Here is a 16655-nt window from a genome sequence, read left to right on the forward strand (position 1 = left end):
GACATTTTGGGGTGAAGGACCATTCATGTTCTGTACTATTCTAGGAAATGCTGGCAGTTGATGAAAGAATGAAGGGGGAGAAAAGGTATGGATGTCAGAGAGACTGAAGCGAATGATGGGGTTTGGACCGTAATGGAAGTGAGAGTGGGCGGCACGGTTAGCACAATGTTATTACAGCACCAGCGACAGTAGGTTCAAATCTAGCCTGTCTCCAAGGGGTTTGTACATTCTCTCCATGACCTGCATGGGTTTCTCATGTGCTCTCATTTCCTCCACCCTTCAAAATGTGCCAGTTATCAGTTAATTGAGTGCAATTGGTATAATTGAGTGGCATGGGTTTCAATGGTTAGAATTGGCTTCTACCATATTGTAAATTTTTAAAAAATTAAAATTGGAGAGCCACCTGAAGGGAAAGTATAGGAATTAGAAAGGGATTCAAGGAGGAGATTGGGAGATGGTTAATTTGGAGATAGGATTTCTGGGTTACATATGAGGCAGAGTTGAGACATTTGGGGAGTTGTTGATTAGGATTGGATTTACAGTTTTGCTTGCTGGGGAGGTTATTCCTGTTCATCCTCCCACCAGCACGTACTACTCCCTTGTGGATGCTTTGTTTCACTTCAATTTTCAACATTCTCAACGCTCAGAAAACCCTGCTGGCCATTGCTTAACCTAAAACTTGGGAGCAATGTGGGATCAGGACTCTCAGCTTTGTTTGAATACCTTAAATGCCTAAAAATTCTTCTATTGTGTTCTTTCCATTATAACCAGAACTAATATGGGCCCAGATGGTTTGCTTTCAGGGTCAAATGTTTTTCTATTTCTTAACTTCTTCCCCAATCCAACCCAACATGGTTAAAGTTACTCCTTTTATATTTTTCCTTCTTTCTATCCAGACTTCATGAGAACACACTAGTTTAGTGGTTCTCAAGCTTTCTTTTTCCACTCACATACCATCTTAAATAAATCCTTACTAACCACAGAACAGTTATGGCATCCTTTGCTGTAGTACTCTGTGGTTGGTAAGTGATTACTTGAGGTTAAAAAGACTCCAAAATGTTCGAAGAAGTCAGCCAGTCTTTCAGCATCCTTAGGAGACAAAGATATATTGTCGATGCTTTGGGCCTGAGCCCTTCTTCAAGTAAAGAAGCAAAAAACAAAAAGGGAAATCTCAGAATGTAGACAATGCTGGCTGGGGGAGGGAGACCAGATCAACAAATGGTGTTAAATTGACATAAGGGAAGAGGCGAGAATTGATTCTCTGTGTGAAAGGAGACAGGGAAAATGGAGATAGGCAGAGCTGGGGAAGATGGGAGAACAAGTGAGGTGAAGGGGTTTAACAAAGGCCAGATAAGTTGATATTAATGCCATACAGTTGGAGGGTGCCCAGTTAGAATATGAGGTGTTGTTCCTCCAGTTTGCAGGTGGTCTCAGTCTGGCAGTGCATGAACCATGGACAGACATTTCAGCAAGGCAATGGAATGGGGAATTGAAATGAGTGGTCACACTACTGTGGCGGACAGAGCTGAGGTGGTCAACAAAGTGATCTCCCAGTCTCTCCAATGTAGAGGAGACCACAACAGGATCAGATGCAGTAGATGACACCTGCATGTTCAAAAATGTAATGGCATGTGAGTGGGGATAAAAAGGTTGAGATCCATGACACGAGTTCCATGTAATATTCAAACTTACAGAAAATATTTAACAGTACAGGTACAAAGTTAGACCGATGTTAGTTCATTTTTTTCACCTCCACACAACCCATGTTTTCTTCCTCATCACCTTTCATTTCATTTTTTTTTTTAAATTTAAAAACAGAGGATCAAATTTGGTTAAATGAGGTGACATGCACAAGGAAATGTCCCTTTAGAAAAGAAATGAGAAGTTTCTTCAGCCAGAGGGTGCTGAATCTGTGGATCTGTTGCCACAGATGGCTGTGGAGGCCAAGTCTTTAAGTGGCAGTTGATAAGTTCTTGATTGGAGAGAGTGTCAAAGATTATGGAGTGAAGGAAGGAGAATGGGGTTGAGAGAAAAAACACATCAGCCGTGATTCAAATGTAGAGCAAACTCGATGGGCCAAAATGGCCCATTTCTGCTCCTAATTTATCTTATGGTAAAGCTATGGTTTGTAGTTCCACAATATAGCTTGATTCTTTTAAGTAGCAGCTTCCTCACAGAGAGAAGCCATGAGCCCTGAAATTGTGTTGAAAACTGAAGCAGTTGCTTCAGTGATCTTGTGCACTGAATTGCAGAATGAGGATGAAAACCCCAATGGATTTGTTGGCAATGTTCCCACTTAATATTTATTCATTCACACAATATGTCACTGAACAAGACAGGGTACAAGTATACAACAAATATGCAGTCACTTATGATGAGCTTTAATTGAAATTCTACACAGCCTGGGCTTTTTGAGAATGCGTTTCTTGGCCATGTTCACGACAACCAGGTTCATTCTTTGGAGACACAAGAGACTAATGATGCTGATATCTGGAGGAACACAGCAGGGCAGATAGCATCTGTAGAGGTTTAGGGAAGGTTGGCATTTGCATCCTGCATCAGGACTGAGAGTGCAGAGACCCAAAGAGGTGAGGGGTGAGGCAGAAAGTGATAGATGGATCCCAGTGAGGAGGCCTTGATGGGCAGGTGGAGATGTAGGCCATTCACTCATCTATTCTCTCTCAACCCAAAAAAAAAAACATCTCTTTCCCTCCACAGATGCTACCTGTCACACTGAGGGTATTCTTTGCTTTTAAATCTGGCCTTTGCCAGAGAGCAAATCTAATAGACAACTCATACCACTGAAGTTACCTGTCTGTAATTTGCTGTAGTTCCTGACCAATCAGAATAAAGAGGTTAAAGGCTTTTCTTCCCCATCCTCTTCGCTCTCCATTCACAGTTACCTCCTACCCAGAACACATCTCAGTTTTTTTTCCCTCTTCTGCCCTCTCACCCAGTTTCTCTTAGCCCCACCTGTGTCTCCTTTCCTTCTGCTCTGCATTCACAAAGCTAACCCCCTCCCTCAACCCATTCTCAGCTTTTCCCTCCTGTTCTCCTGTCCATGTTCCCTTATGGCCCCTTTGGCCTGTGCTCCTCCCCCCACCTTTTTATTCTGGTGCCTGCCTGTTTTTTGCTCATATCTAGAGCAAAGGGCTCAGGCTCAAATCATTGGTTATCTTTGCCTTCTGGGACGCTACGAGATCTGCTGAGTTCCTCCAGCATTCTGTGTATTAACTTCTTAAAGATGATGTCAGTGTCTCTCACCTCCCAACGTTTTAAGCAGCAAGTTCCAAACTCTAAAATGTCTAATCTTTCTTTCATTTCAATTTATGTCCCTAATTATCAATCTCCCTTCTGAAGGCAACAGGATCTCATAATTTTATGCACCTTGGTTAAATAATGTTTTTTCCCCTAAACAAAATAAAGTCTTACGAGCCTCTCCACTTCACTAAAATCATCTTCACAAAATTTCTCTTCAGCTCCACAAATATGGTAACATCTCTTGCAAAATGTGATGACCACAACATTCTCCAGCTATGACCTCATTTTTATTCCAAGCATCATTAAGGCAAATATCTCTGCTATTATTTCCAAATATCATTACTTGCTAAAAATGCACAACAAACTGCTCAACTTTAAAAAAGTCATCAAATCTTTTGGGCACTTCCTTTGATCTCTTGAGAAATCAAAGGCATTTTCTGTGGCCAATGTACAGTGAATAACAGAATAGCAAATCAAAGAAGAAAAGAATTCCGATGCCCAGCATTAACATCCAGATAGAAATATCAATCTGTCAGTCTCACAGGATAGATTTGGATCTGTAATGAGCAACATCAAGTTCTCCCCTTCATGAACTGTTGCAGTCAACATGCAATAATGATCTGTTGAGACATGCATTGAACTAAAGCATTGATCATATTTTGTCTCATGTGGGAGAAACTAGAAGCCAGCACTAATGGCGAAGGTCGATAGAACGAAGCTAATATTAATTTGGCACAGACCAGATAGGCCAAAGAGCCTGTTTCTACACTGTAGTGTTCTATGGTTCTAAAGACACATCAGTTTGTGTCTGTTAAGAAATTATAAATTAATCTCTGTTTAATGTCATGTGCTTTTGATTTTTTTTAAAATCTGATAACACAAGGCTTTCAATGGGAATTGAAAGGGCAACTGGAGTATTTATTTGCTTTGCCATCAGGCTGATGGGGATCTGCCAATAAACTGTCCACTAAGCTGGAATTTAGTTCACGGCTTGCTACTTTTGAAAGATTGCGTGGATACAAGATTGGCATCATCCCCTAATAGACTCAGTTCTTGCTTCTTCGAACACAGTTGGCATCCATCAATGATGAGGAAGGGCCTTAGTCCAATGATTGATTAAACAAATTTGCTTGTCTGTGTGTGCCAGAGAATGTCAGGGGAGCTTTAGAATCCCATTTAAAGACCTATTTTTCCAGCTAATTGCTCAACTGTTGTATCAACTCTTTAATCTAGTTTTTGTTTAATTTTTCATATTTAATGTATTCTTTGCTTTCTGTTCCTGTTTTAATTTGGGGTGAATTCAGAATTATTATTAATATTGTTTGAAATTTTCTTCTGGCTGACTGAAAACATTTCATTTGGACAAAATGAAAATTTACTTCAATATTCTATTAAATGTTTTAGGGAGATGTGGGGAAGAGATAGGTCCTTTTTACATTCAACTTGGTCATGTCCCAAGATAAGACCTTTTTGGATAGATTTAGGATTTTTTTTTTTAAAGAACAGGTTACAGGAATTCATTTTCCACAAAATCCAGAACTATTTTTAATGGGGAATATCATAGATATTCTTATAAATTATCGAAGCATCAAACAGAATTTGTCAAAATAGCATTAGCAGAGACAAGAAAATGTATAGCAGTGATTTGGAAATCTGATTCACATTTAGGTATAGCACGAGGAACGCTGAGCTGCATAGTTGGGTTCCCCTTGAGAAGGTTACTTGTAATTTAAGAAATAAATGAAATATTTTTGAAAATTTGGTGCCTATATTTACAAATTACTTTTTCCCTACACCTAGGGACTTACATTAACTTTTTCCAAAGAATTAAAAGGAATATATATATTAGAGATCGATGTGATGAGTGGCACTTTCTTCGCAATCCTTTCTGTTTACCTTGCTTTTCTGTTTTTCCATTCTTATCTTTTTCTTCTTTTGGCATTTCTGGTGTGGGAGAGGATTAGGAGAGGGGCATGGGGGATTTAACAATTATGGAATGTATAATGGATTTATTCTTTCCATTTGTATCTTTTCAGTTTTGTAACTGACTCCATGAATGGACAAAAAATATTAAATAAAATATTCAATTAAATTCCATTAAATAACAATTTTCTTGTTGGATGTTGGAATGGATCTGCATGATATTCTGAGACTGTGTTAGATGTCCATTATATTTTGGGGTCATTTAATCTTTTCTGATTCCTGTGTTTGAAGTTTTATCAAGTTTTTCTGTATTTGTAATGTTTACAGAGTACAAGTTGGATTGACTTCAGCAAGGGCAGTCTCACAATTAATGTCTGACTTCAGGCACAAAATTCAATTTTACAACAAGAGGCGGCAAAATGGGCTGTGCCTGCATTAAGGCAAATGGACCGATGCAAATGCAAGTCTCTCTGTACGATGTTCATTGAGAATTGAAATTTAGAAATGCCCTTCTGGAGTAATAAGATGCAAGTCAACATTATAATTTCCCACTTGATTGAAAGGAATTGGTCTGGGCATGTAAATGCTAAAAATGTGGGAGGAAGTTCCTTTAACAATGTGTGATTGTCTCCATGTCAGTGATTTTACCCAGAGCGATGGTCCTACAATTCCCTGATTGTGTGGTACAATTGGGATCTGGCCTTGTCCATACTTGTACTTTGTTCAGAGAGCTCTATAGTTCCATGGAGCTGAAGTCGATATCTGATGGATGAAAAATGTGTACATGAAAATAATTCATCCTATTGTTATGAACAGAAAAGGCTTGACAGGTTCAAAGAAAATCAAGGTTGGATATGTGTTAGTATTCATCTACAGTCTTTATTTATATACAGAGGAATCCACAAAAGGGCATTCACTCAAAAGGTGTTTTTAGGCCAGGCCTCTGCCTCAAAGCAGAGAAAAACTTGAACTTCCTTTTTGATGGAGCAGTCCTAAAAGGCTGCTCCTACACCACTTTTATGAAGAGCTGCACCTCAGTGGCCTCCGGAGCATATGGAGGTGGGCGAGTGGTGCTCGAATGCCGCCTGTCGCCATGAGGTTTAGCATATGCGCCAAGCAATGGACGTCTTCGTTACCCATAGTCTCCCACCTATCTGGGAAATACAGTGATTTCAGTTGCATGGGGGATTATGGGTAATGAAGACTCCTACTGCTCATTCTTCCAGCTCTTCTGCTCACTGCTGTCCCTCCAGCTCTTTGCTCCCCTCTTGCATCCATAGGACTCCCCAGCTCTGCTTCTCTGTCTCCACTCCTCCATATCTGTTCTACTTTCTCCAGGCCATGGAGCTCAGCACCCAGGTCCCTTCACCCTCTGGCCCCAGGGGATAAGTGGGCTCTGACTTTCCTTGCCCTGAATGGGCCTCCAGCTTCTCAGTCTCAATGGTCTTGGTGAAGGAGTGAGGGGCAGAGGGAACGAGGAGGACATTTCCAGGTGGCAGGAGAGCCCTAACCTCAGCACCAATCACTGTGGGAGCCCTAGTGTCGACTTCTGGGTCATAGCATGACAGCGACATCGTGACATCATCAGCCGCTTGCAGTGGCAGTACATTTACGATGCATGGCGGAGTGCTTCACTCCACCTCTAACACAACTTTGAAGAGGGATTGGAGTTGCTCACGGAGCATTTATGATGGTAAGTTCTGCAACATGAGGGTGGAGAATCTCCGCCTTTACAGTCACATTTTTTCACTCAATAAAATGGCCTGAACACAGCAATAATACACAAATGACTGCACACTGGGGCAGGAAAATCACTGCTAAACAATCTCAACTCCTGATTGTGAAACGAGGTTAAACCTACAGTAACCATCAGCCACTGGCACTGTATATCAAGTAACTAAACAATATCCTAACCACAACTAATAAGTATATACACATGAACCTAGTCTCCAGTGTCGCCTGCAGCTTGGGATCAATATGACCCCATCTCAGGCGGCCTTCTGGTGCTATCCGTGGCCCATAGCCTCAAGCTCAGCAATAATCTTGAGGGTGCACCAAAAAGAGAGAGCCAGATGCTCCACATGTTGGCTTTTTTCATTTTTCAAGGCAGGGCCTGTCCATGTGACCTGCAAGGACCAATCATGCATCAGCCTCACCAGTGGGTAGATCTAACCATTCATTGGGACCTGGAGGACCAATCGCACACCAGTTGTAAGGGCCAATCATGCATCAGCCTCACAGGTGGGCAGATCTAACCTTTGATTGGCAGATGAGGTCATTTCTGATCTTTCCTGCTGGAGAGGACAAGTGACTCTCCCATTATACCTCTTGAGTAGTGGTGTTTGAATAATAACCTTTCATTCATTATAAATAAATCACAAAATTCTGTAGACACCATGGTTGAAGTAAAAACACAAAATGCTGGAGAAGCTCAGCAGGTCAAACAGTGACCTTTATGAGCCCTTCAAAGTATAATAAAATGCCAGCAAGCATCTAAACAAAAGAATGTGGGGGGGGGCATGGTAGGGCAGATGATAGGTGGAGAAAGGAGGGAGGGGTCAGCAGATGATGGGTGGAAGAACTGGAAAGATGGGAAAGGGGGAGGGGAAGAAAAGGTGAGATTTAGTGGAAGTCATCTGGCTGTAGAGTGCCCAGTTGGAAAATAAGTTGTTCCTCCAATCTGTGGGTGGTCTGGGTGGGACAGTACTCAACCTATTTAAATGGCTGAGAGCCAGCACATTCCAGGCTGTACAAGTAAGTGCTGAGGATGAGAGGGCACTGTGGGTAAGGATCACCATCTAGAGTCCTTCTGTTACCAGGCATTGAGGGGCTGTGACCGAGGGAAAGTCCCTCAAACAGAGGGGGAGAATGACAGTGGTGACAATGGTGTAAATATAAACAAATGTAACAATGTAGAGTGATGGAAATGTATGGATACAAAACTAAAGGTGGGAAGAGACTTCGAACAGTTTTCCTTTTGTAAATAATTTATTGTGCATAAAGTCTATGTTTGGTTAAAAAAATGTAAATTTCATCCCACCATCCCACAGCTTCAAGTGAGCATTGTAGCAACACATCAGAAGCATTCGCTCTACCGTCAGCAGTAACCTTCCCACCTAAAGGGACAAGAGCACAAGAATAACTGCCTATGGAATTCCTGCATGGCCCCAGTACCAGTAGCCAATATTTCGAGTTACACCAGGGAAAGTATTTTGTCCAGGTATATCACAGCTTGGTCAGTGAAATGCTCTGCCCAAAACTGCAGAGTGAACACAACTCAGACCATCACACATACCAACCTGCTCTCGTTGACTCTAACTTTACCTCCCACTGACTCAGGAAAGGACACATCCCAACCCAGTCATGCACTCCTCTCTCCCTTACCATCCAGCAGTAGGTACACAAGATCTCCCATTAGTAAAAGATGATGCCTTGCATTGTTGAACTGTACACTTTCTTTTTACCACCATAATTGGAACTTTTGTTTTATGCTTCAACTACTTAAAATTCTTATATTTATGTAAAATATACTCCGTAGTCCTGGAGAAATAAATACCTTGTTCCCTGAAGGTGGTGTTGCAGGTGGACAGGGTTGTAAAGAAAGCTTTTGTTATCTTTGCCTTTATAAATCAAAGCATTGAGTATAAGAATATAGGATGGGTGTTGAAATTGTTTAAGACATTGGTGAGGCCAAATTTGGAATATTGAGTGCAGTTTTGGTTGCCTAACTACAGGAAGGATATCAATAAGATTGAAAAAGTGCAGAGATTTACTAGGATCTTGCAGGGTCTTCAGGAGTTGAGTTACAGGAAAAGATTAAGCAGGTTAGGAGTTTATTCCTTGGAGCGAAGAAGAATGAGGGGAAATTTGATTGAGATTTACAAGATTTTGAGAGATATCAACAGAGCGGATGCGAATAGGCTTTTTCACTTCGATTGGGGGATATTAATACGAGAGGTCATAGTTTTAAGATGAAGGGTAAAGGTTTGGGGGAATATTGCGGGTTCTTCACTCATAGTGGTGGGAGCGTGGAATAAGCTGCCATATAATGTGGTGAATGCAGGCTTGATCATGTGTTTAAGAGTAAATTGGATAGTTACATGGATGGGAGAGGCCTGAAAGGTTATGGAATAGGAGCAGGTCAGTGGGACTTGGGAGATGATGGTCAGCATAGTCTAGAGGGGCCAAACGGCCTGTTTTCTGTGCTAGGGTTCTATGGTTCTATGCATCTAAACATTATCTCGTCTTTACCATGCAAGCATGGTTGGAACGATAAATAAAGGTGGCTTGACTTGACTCTCTAACCCTTCTTTTTATTGTAACCCTTTCCCCGGTTTTTATTCTTGCCGCACCTACTGGATGTATAGGATGGATTGCCTGGCTAGTTTGAGAACAAAGTTTGTCATTGTATAGTGTATAGTGATAAGAACAACTCAACTCATTGTTGAGGTATTCTCCTGGAGCATCTATTTACGAGCACTCCAGACTTTCATTACATGGGTTGGTCTCTGCTTCCTCCTCAAAAGCAATTAAGCAGTCACGATGAATGACGACTGAGGTGGAGAGCATCTACGCTCTATTTAAACACTTAGGAAACATTCAAAATCTACTCGACTAACAGCTAAAGATTGATGTCATTTAGTAGAAGGTATGTGATCAAAACCAAGATCAATAACAAGTTGCCTCAGATGATTAAATAGTAATGGAAGAAACAGGTAGGAAATTGTCGAGAAAAGTAATGACTTGTTAATGGCAGCATCAGTATTCATTCTTAAGAAAAGTCCACAATCTCCTGGTGCCATTATGTGTTCCATTCCTCCACAAATTGCCAGATATTAATTTTGACAAAACTAAAATGAAAATTACCTTTGAGTCATGAAGGTCACTATGAAAGTTTGTTGCTTCCTATTCTTGCTAGATTTACAATGTCAAACACCTCTAATCTTACCAGTCATTTAAGGTGGGTAATTCATCCACTTTGCCACAAAGCTGTCAAATTCTGTATAAGAATACATCATTAACATTGATTAAAGCCAAACGATGCAATAATTAGTAAGCTCACTCGATGTAAAATGATGCCTCTCCCACTCTTGAAATAACACTGAACTCTTGAAAAACCAGTGAAAATTATAGAGCAATAAAAATAAAGTCTTTCTGAGAATTATTATAAATAGCTTCATATATTTCATGGGACTCAAATTGGCTACAAAAGGTGAGGAAAACACATCAGCATCCCAAAGCAGTACTCTTCTCAAACATTCAAAGCGTTTAATGGCTGGGTGCCTACCTGTAAATGCTGTCTAACTGGCATTGGGAAGTTCCTCCCTAACCACTAAAGCAAATCCATCACGCTTCTGAAAACTGCAAGGACAAAACCAATGCATGTTTACTTTCAAAGAGAAATAACAAAAGTGCAGATGCTGGAATCTTGAGTGAACAAAAGGGTGGCTGGAGAAACAACATTTCAGATCAAGATCCTTTATTGACTGCTATGTTACTTAATTTCACTCCATCTTGCCACAGAAATGAACAGCATTGGTTAACAAAAGGGCAACAATTGCTGGGCTAAAAGAAATTAAATGCAGCAGAAAAAAAAAATGGCACCAAGTTCATCTAATGTATTGGTTGCACCAAATTCGAGATTCCATATCTCAAACCTTCAGAAACCTCAACAAAGTTACGAGGTTCCTTGCAGAACTGGGTGGATAATCTATCTGCAGCAATATGCTGCAGCTACTCATTCCAGAAAAAACAATGAAGAGAGGAATAAAAAGCAAATATCCTCAAAACACTGATTGTCCATTGGCATCTGTGGAAAGGTCGAGAGAGTTAACGTGTCCGAGCACTTAAACATACTGTATGTTTCTCTCTTTCACAGTTGCTGTCTAATCCACTGAATACTTTGAGCATTTTCTCTATTTATTTCAGGCTTCTTGCACATGCAGTATTTTGTGTTAAATTAAGTGGGGACTCAATGAAGCATTTCACTGAAGTCCATCAATGAAATGTTGAATTTCACTAGGGGAGAGATAGGGAGCTGCTTCGGCTTGGAGACCCCCGAAAATGAAATAATGCAGGGACTCCCTGATGTACATCCATGTCCGTTCTGGTCGACCGGCCACATCTCGGAATGGATATAGGTGCAACTCCAATTATCCAAAATCGGATTTATAATTTTCAGAGAAACAAGGATATCCTCATTGATCCCAAGTTGCCTTTGGAACCAAACTCCGCTCCTCGCGGGACCCGCGGGCACAAGTGGGACCCTCGGCGGGGTGGTTTCGGCTGATATTTGGGTGGGGGGGGGGGGGGTGAGAATTAAACATTATTTTAATGCTTAAAAAGCCTTCCCTTGTTGTTGCTTAAACATTGTTACAAGCGATTTGCTGGCACGACTGGGCGGTGTTTGAAAAGCGACCAGTTCTCCGAAAATACCGTTTATCCGAAATGGATAAACCATTTTAAATAACTGGAATTGTACTGTCCGTCGGAATTGCCCTGTGGGGATTACGATCCATAAAAGTTGCTCGGAGACCGGGTGCGGATCTTTCGTTGTGACGCTTGGGGCAAGTGTTCGGACTTACCGTGTTCGTCGGGGTCCATCGCCCGGGCGCGGTCGTCTTGCTTCGGGCGCGCACGGCACGAGCCTTTGCCGTTGGCATCAAGCGCACGGCACGAGCCTTTGCCGTTGGCATCAAGCGCACGGCACGAGCCTTTGCCGTTGGCATCAAGCGCACGGCACGAGCCTTTGCCGTTGGCATCAAGCGCACGCGAGACACGGTTTAAAATTCGCGCCCTTAACTCTCGCGCCTGCGCCCAAGCACCAAGCTGGCCACACCCAGCGCCCAAAACCCAAACGGGCCACCCCCCAGCTGACAGCGCCCGGGACGCCGACGAACGGGGTGAGTCCGCACAGTTTGTCTCTTCCATGCCCCGTGTCCCGATCAGAGTTCGTCAAACCGCCTAAATTTCATGGTCTTTATTTCAGACTTGCGGCCGCATGTGCGAATGGTCGTAAGACGGAGGCTGCCTCTCGTCCGAGTAAATTCAGGCAGGGTTGAGGTGAATACCATGCAGTGATTTGAAGGAAGATTACACCCATGAATTAGATGCTTAAGTAAGTGCACTGTTTGAACCTGCTACGATTCTCGAGCATTGGGTTTTTACTTATAAATTCCATCTGGACTTTAGAGAAAAATCTTCACAATCAATGGTGACATCATCCACTTTGGAAGGAAATGTTGAAAGAGGTGTTTTGTTAAAATATGAATTTTTCATTTAGACCATCGCAGCCCACCTGTCCATGTCTCCCAATTAGCCTGCACCCCCATCCTGGTACGTTTAATGATGAGAATTTGAAAAGTATTAGTGTTCAGCCCTTGTAAATGATTCACTGGAAGTTAACACCACATTCAACAAGCAATTAAGAAGGCAAATAACATGTTGGACTCCATGGCAAGAGGCTTAAATGCAGGAATAGAGAATTTTCAGTGACCTCCCAAATTTCCTCAGACACCTCACGAAGTCTGGCCGCTGGCGAGCCTTCTTTGCGATTGCATCAACGTGGAGGGTCCAGGACAGATCCTTGGAGATGTTGACACCCAGGAATTTGAAGTTCCTGACCCCTCCATTACTGAGCCCTCGATGAGGACTGGGTCGTGTTCCCCTGACTTCCTCCTGAAGGGTTAGATTTCATGTCAAAAGAAATTTATTTGCTGAGTGCATCAGGAATCTTTGGGGCTGTGGAAATTCAGATCATTGAATATTTTCAAGACAGGGAACTACAGATTTTTAAATAATAAGGTTGATGGATTTAGTTCACCAGTGTGGCCCTGAGATAAGGTATTTGACATTATTTTGTTGAATGGCAGAGAAAGCACATAGGGCCAAATAGCTGAGGCATGCTTCTGTTCTTTATGTTCTTGTGTTGAAGAGTGTCAGTGGTACTTTGAGCTTTCTCTTAGTTTGGTTTAGGCCTGTCTGAGAGATTATTGCCACGTGAAGATCCATCTCGCTGGTTCAAAGTTTGCAACTTCAGACCGAATTAGACTTGAAAGAGATGTCCAATAAACCTGTTGCTATCTCATTAACATGGTCAGTCTTTATATGAATAAGCCTCCATATAGTTTTCTCATCAACATGAACATTTCTTCATAGTAATGCCTTGAGATTTGGAGCTTCTACTCGAGCAGATATTGCTCATATGTTCTCATGAGGGCAAGTCAATGATGTTCTTATTGATCTTTGCATTTTGGTAGAATGGGTGTACACTTCAGCTGACCTTCATGGTAGATTGGGACCTTTGGACTTCTGGATTTTTTTTATAAGTGTAGGAAGTCAACTTTTTTTTAAAAAAAAGGCCAAATGATGAATTGAGGGAACGATGGAAAATATTTTGTGACATTTTGTGGCTATGGACAGCTGTGGGAGATAGCGGGAGGAGGGAGACGAGAGATAATAGAAAGTAAAAACCTACTGAAAAAATGATTGGACAGAAAAGGGGAAATTGCAATGGATTCTGAATGATAAGGCAAGCTTGAAGGATAATGGGTGTTACAGAAGTTGGAGCCCAGATCAGTGTCTGATACATTAGAAGCCACTCAAATTGGAAACTGGGATGATGAAGTAGGCATTTAAGTTCATTAAAAGAAACAGTAGCCAAGGGGCCAAAAATATAAAAGTAAATCAGTAAAATATTCATGAATAGGAATCAAACAGAAATCACTGGAGAACATTAAAGTAAAACCAGGAATAGGAGGTGCTGTAGTGCAAACTGATGCTCATTGAGAGCCCAGAGTTCCTGGAAGGCTGATGAGGTTCCACTTAGAATTTAATGCTCAAACCATTCCCTTGGTAGTTATCGTCCTGTTCGTGTGACATCAATTGTGGAAAAAAAATAGAAGAACATAAAGGAAGCATTTTAGCCATAAGTCCCATTTCTGGAAAGCTGAGGTCATGTCTGTCATGATAATGAATATGTATGAGATGTACCGGAAGTCACGTGGTATGAGAGAGAGATAAGAACACAAGCAGGAGAACAAAGGAAAACGGGAGAATAAAGCCACTAAGAAGTTTACCTGATAAACTTGTGTTTAATGTTTTATTAACTTCACATTTCGGGCCACAAATGTGACATTGGCGACGAGGATGAAAGAAGCTTGAAGGAAATTAAAGACTAAACAAGATTATGGAGGATTACAGACAACTTCAAGGTGATAAGAATTTTCTCTTTGTCTTAGTACTTTGGGGCTGGAATATTTCCTCATGGCTGGAGCAAACAGTGACTTTCTAACACATAGTGGAATTGCTCATTTTGACCCGACTGGTGATGCAAGCACTGTAAGTGTGAAGTGGAAGGCATGGCTGGAAGAATTTGAATCCTACGCCGACAGTCGTGGCCTATTTCTAGATACCGGTACAGTTGACCAAAAAGCGCAGAGAAGGGCGTTACTTCTTTTCACTGCAGGACCCTCAGTTCGGGAAACATTTAAGACACTTTTGAATACTGGAAGAAAGGATGAGTACCAGAAAGCGGTAGATGCATTAAATGCACATTATGTAGTGACACCGAATGCTACATTTCAACGCCATTTGTTTCGGAGAACGAGACAAGAAGATGGCCAGACAATTGCTTAGTACGTGACGAGACTACGCCAGCTAGCTGTTGGATCCAATTACATGCCAGCTGATTTGGACAACCAATTATTGGATCAAGTCGTACAGCACTGCAGATCAGATAAACTCAGAAGACGTCCACTGGAAAGAGGGAGTGAGTTGGAACTCACCGATGCTTTAACCATTGCTGCTGCATTAGAGGCTGTTGAAGGGCAATTGCATACCATGACCCTTAAAGACAACTCAAGCCAGCAAATTAAGAGGCTCTCACATCGCCATAATCAGCCAAGATATACGTTGACACAGGACGTGGAGTGTTATCGATGTGGAAACCGAGGTCACTTTGGAAAAGACCCATATTGCCCGGCCAAAGGCAAAGTTTGCAGAAAGTGTGGAGGTAAGGACCACTTTGCAAAGAAGTGCAAAAGCAAGTCCAATGCAGACCAGAAGAGGAAGAGTACAACTTCCAAAGGCAAAGCCTGGGGGAAAGGAAAGTATCCTGGAAAGAAAGATACCATTCCCCAGATAGACGGTGACGATGATGATACCCAGGAGGAACAGAGTTGTTACCAATTTACGTTGAATGAAGTACGTCATGAGAAGGTCCCAGTGATCATTGGTGGAGTGACAGTTCAGGTCATTGTAGACTCAGGCAGTGACAGTAATGTGATTGATCGACATTTATGGGAGAAGTTGAAAAGGAAAAAGATCAAAGAAGTGTTCCAAGAAACTGTATCCATACACATCAACCAAGCCATTGCAGACCATTGGATGTTTTACTGCAACTGTTGAAGCTGGAGATAAGTACACCGAAGCAGAGTTTATGGTCATAGAAGAGAGGGGAGAACCATTGTTGAGTAGAAGCATAGCGCAAGACCTGGCAATACTTCATATTGGAGCTTGTGTCAATTCAATTCAATCATACGAGGATATGAAGCAAGAATTCCCCGCAGTCTTCCAAGGAGTAGGAAAGCTGAAAGGTCGACAATTGAAGCAAGCAGTAGATGAAACGGTCAAACCCAAGGCACAACCAATGCGCCGAACTCCGTTTGAACTTCGTGGGAAAGTCGAAGCCAAAATTAAAGAATTGATCGAACAAGACATTATTGAACCGGTGGAACATTCGACACAATGGGTCAGTCCCGTAGTGATTGTGCCCAAACCAAAGGGTGACATAAGACTATGTGTTGACATGAGAATGGGCAATGAAGCTATAATAAGAGAACGACACCCTATACCAACAGTGGAGGAAATACTTCAAGAACTAACTACCAGCAAGGTATTCTCAAAAATTGATCTGAAATGGGGCTATCATCAATTAGAGCTGGATCCAGGTTCCCGAGATGTGACAACATTTGTGACTCACTGTGGATTGTATCGTTACAAGAGACTATCATTTGGAATTAATGCAGCTTCGGAGATCTACCAGTATGAAATCCATCAAGTGATTCAAGGCATTCCTGGAGTTGCCAACATTTCTGACGACATCATAGTCCATGCTCCAACGAAGGAAGAGCATGACAAACGGTTGAGGCGTGTACTATCTAGACTACAGGAGGCAGGCCTTACCGTGAATGGAAACAAGTGCCAGTTCGGTGTGTCAGAAATGGAATTCATGGGACACAGACTTACACGGAAAGGACTAAACCCTGCAGAGGCCAAGGTGAAAGCTATTGCAGAGGCACGTGCACCTCAGAACGCAACAGAGGTGAGGAGTTTCCTGGGATTAGTCAATTTTTGTGCAAAGTTCATTCCTAATTTCGCTACAGTGGCAGAACCACTAAGGAAACTAACCAGGAAAGGTGTACCATTTCATTTTGGATCTGAGCAGAAGAAAGCGTTCACAGCGCTGAAGC

General features: G+C 41.9%; 1 protein-coding gene and 1 long non-coding RNA gene across 15 annotated transcripts in view; one reads left to right on the top strand and one right to left on the bottom strand.

Annotated features, from left to right (window-relative positions):
- Positions 1-11917, bottom strand: part of LOC138749894 (uncharacterized) — a 245345-nt gene extending 233428 nt beyond the window's left edge. For 2 of the 5 annotated variants that reach the window (XR_011348924.1, XR_011348923.1), the window contains exons 1-2: positions 11769-11917; positions 10472-10545 (exon numbers count right to left, since the gene is read on the bottom strand). This is a non-coding gene — a long non-coding RNA (uncharacterized lncRNA). The remainder of the gene's footprint in view (positions 1-10471; positions 10546-11768) is intronic. The other 3 variants (XR_011348925.1, XR_011348926.1, XR_011348922.1) reach the window with 2 other exon arrangements.
- The window catches only part of LOC138749886 (NT-3 growth factor receptor-like), an 894662-nt gene continuing 889791 nt past the window's right edge, over positions 11785-16655 (top strand). For all 10 annotated transcript variants that reach the window (XM_069911895.1, XM_069911896.1, XM_069911893.1 and 7 more), the window contains exons 1-2: positions 11785-12086; positions 12173-12301. The gene's annotated coding sequence lies outside the window, so the exon portion shown is untranslated. The remainder of the gene's footprint in view (positions 12087-12172; positions 12302-16655) is intronic.

Source organism: Narcine bancroftii, chromosome 14, assembly GCF_036971445.1.
Source record: "Narcine bancroftii isolate sNarBan1 chromosome 14, sNarBan1.hap1, whole genome shotgun sequence".
NCBI classification, from domain to species: domain Eukaryota; kingdom Metazoa; phylum Chordata; class Chondrichthyes; order Torpediniformes; family Narcinidae; genus Narcine; species Narcine bancroftii.